The sequence below is a fragment of the Arachis duranensis genome, chromosome 10, assembly GCF_000817695.3.
Source record: "Arachis duranensis cultivar V14167 chromosome 10, aradu.V14167.gnm2.J7QH, whole genome shotgun sequence".
NCBI classification, from domain to species: Eukaryota; Viridiplantae; Streptophyta; class Magnoliopsida; order Fabales; family Fabaceae; genus Arachis; species Arachis duranensis.
Window position 1 is genome coordinate 35969766 of NC_029781.3, and position 3091 is coordinate 35972856.

Consider the following 3091-nt stretch of genomic DNA (forward strand, 5'->3'; position numbering starts at 1 on the left):
CTTAATTGGAAATAAAATCAAAATAGATATACTAATTACTACTACTATATATCTCCTAAGGTAAATTTCCATAATAACACTATCACAGAGTAGATGTTCCTCTAGTCTGTGGGGTGTTTTTCAAGGATTAATTTTTGGCGCTTCAGCTCCCTTAGATCATGCCCTTGCTCTTCCTGTTCCTTAAGCAGTTTGCAAAGCATGCTACTTTGATTGCTTTGTTCTTCCCTTATTTGGTCCATAGCTTCTTGCAATTTGGAAATAGAAGCCTCAAGATGTTCCCAATATTCGAATTGAGGCAGTTCTGGGAGGGCTTCCTGTGCTCTCCTCTTGGCTGAATCATCTTGTTGCTGTTGTCTGACCATTGATATTCCAGTGATTGGCCTCTCAACTGGGATATACTCTGTTATTCCCATCTTCACTCCGGCATCTTTGCAGAGCATAGAAATTAAGCTTGGATAGGCTAATCTGGCGTCCTTGGAATTCCTGTTTGCTATTTTGTATAGCTCACATGATATCAGTTGATGGACTTCTACTTCTTTTCCCAACATGATGCAGTGAATCATTATTGCTCTTTTAACAGTAACTTCAGAACGGTTGCTGGTAGGCAATATAGAACGCCCTATGAAATCTAGCCAACCTCTGGCTACTGGTTTTAGATCTTCTCTTTTGAGTTGATTTGGGATGCCAGTCGTGCTGGTGGTCCTCCACGCTTCAGGGATGCATATATCCTCTAGAATCTTCTCCAGACCTTTATTTATCCTCATCATTCTCCTATTAAAGGAGTCTGGGTCATCTTTCAGTTGGGGAAGCTTAAATATCTCCCTGATCTTGTCAGGATGGGTATGAACAATCTTTCCTCTGACTAAGGTTCGATGGTCATAGAGAGCAGCTCCAATTATTCTTTGCCGGTCTGTCTGCCATAGATTAGCATAGAACTCCTGAACCATGTTCCTTCCCACTTTCGTTTCAGGATTAGCCAGAATTTCCCAGTTCCTGTTTCGAGTTTGCTCTTGGATCTCCGGATATTCATCTTCTTTCAGATCAAATTTGACTTCCGGGATCACTGATCTGTGACTCATTATTTTGTAGTAATGGTCTGAATGTTCTTTAGTTAAGAACTTCTCTTGATTCCAAAGTGGCTTTGGAGTGTTCTCTTTCTTGCCTCTTGGGGTGGGTTGTTTTCCTTTAGGAGCCATGATCTTTAGTGGGTATGTTTTTGTGATCACGGATAAACACACCAAACTTAGAGCTTTGCTTGTCCTCAAGCAAAAGAGGAGAAAGAAGAGGAAGAGGAGGAGAGCAAGTGTGGTAAAGAAGAGGGATAGGAGGAGAGCAAGTGTTTGATGGTGATGAGGAGAGGGGCACCGAATTCAATATATAGGGAGGGGGTGGGTAATTTTCGAAATTAGGAAAAAGATAAGATATAAGATATGATTTGTAAAAGATAGGTATGATAAGAAAAAGATATAGTTTAAAAAGAGAAAGATTTGAATAATAATTAAAAGATAGATCTGAATTTTTAATTTTGAAAAATATTTTAAAACGATAATTGAGTTTTGAAAACAAACTTAAAAGAGTTGGATTGGATTGGAAAACAATTTGTCTTTATGGATTAAGATATATTTGAAATTTTTGAAACATGGATTTTTAGAAATCAGGATTTTTAGAAAACTAATTTGATATGAGGGATGGCAATTTGAAGCATGTTTGTGTAAGAAATCATGAATTGAAACATAAAAATTTAGAAAAAATATAAAGAAAAACGAATTTTTACCTCCTCCCACCATCCTGGCGTTAAACGCCCAAACGATGCATGTTTTGGGCGTTTAACGCCCAAATGCTGCTTCTCCTGGGCGTTCAACGCCCAGCTGATGCTTCTTTCTGGCGTTGAACGCCAGGAAATCCTTCTTCACTGGGCGTTTTTCTAAACGCCCAGAATGCTAGCAGATTGGCGTTAAACGCCCAGAAGGTGCATCTTTCTGGCGTTTAACGCCCAGAAGATGCTCCTTTCTGGCGACAGCAGCATGTACTTGGCGTTCAACGCCAAGTTACGTCGTCAATTTCCGAATAAAGTATGGACTATTATATATTGCTGGAAAGCTCTGGATGTCTACTTTCCAACACTATTGAGAGCGTGCCATTTGGAGTTCTGTAGCTCCAGAAAATCCATTTCGAGTGCAGGGAGGTCAGATTCCAACAGCATCAGCAGTCCTTTTGTCAGCCTTTTTCAGAGTTTTGCTCAAGTCCCTCAATTTCAGCTAGAATTTACCTGAAATCATAGAAAAACACACAAACTCATAGTAAAGTCCAGAAATGTGAATTTAACATAAAAACTAATGAAAACATTCCTAAAAGTAGCTCAAACTTACTAAAAACTATCTAAAAACAATGCCAAAAAGCGTATAAATTATCCGCTCATCAGTTTCCCATCTAAGCCAGATAAAATAATCCACTAACAAAATCAACACAAAATACCAAAAGGCATTAAAAGCCTGAAGAATAGAGGCAGCTCCATATTTGATTTATTATGCAAAATATCACACACTTACCAGTATAGAAAGATAAGGCAGTGACAGAACCTCGTGTAGAATGTGTAAATGTAACCAATTCTTTATCATAACGAATGTTATGAACATGAATGCTTCCATCTGCACACCCAACTGCAACGTCATCTAGAGCAGGGGAGGAAACACAACAGGTGATCGGTGAATTCCATCCCTTAAACTCAAATATCTTTTTCTTTGTGCTAATGTTCCAAAGCTGCATAGGACCTTGCTCGCTCCCAACAAGAACCTATTGCATATTTCTCAATCATAAAGGAAGTCTTAACTCTAAATGTCACTTTCACTTAACTCCTTAATTAGCCCATGACTACAATTACAGCCCCAGTAAAGCCTATTGCCCTATTCATTCTCAACTGAAAATTAAAGCCTACAATGTCTATTAATCTTTGGAACAAGAAGAAAGACATGATTACCTTATTTAGGTAAGTATCTGGATGCATTATACAGCTGGGGCTAAAACTCTGATCAAGCAAAATGTGCCCAAATGGGGAAGGGTTCTGATCCATAATCCCTTAAATGCCCACAAG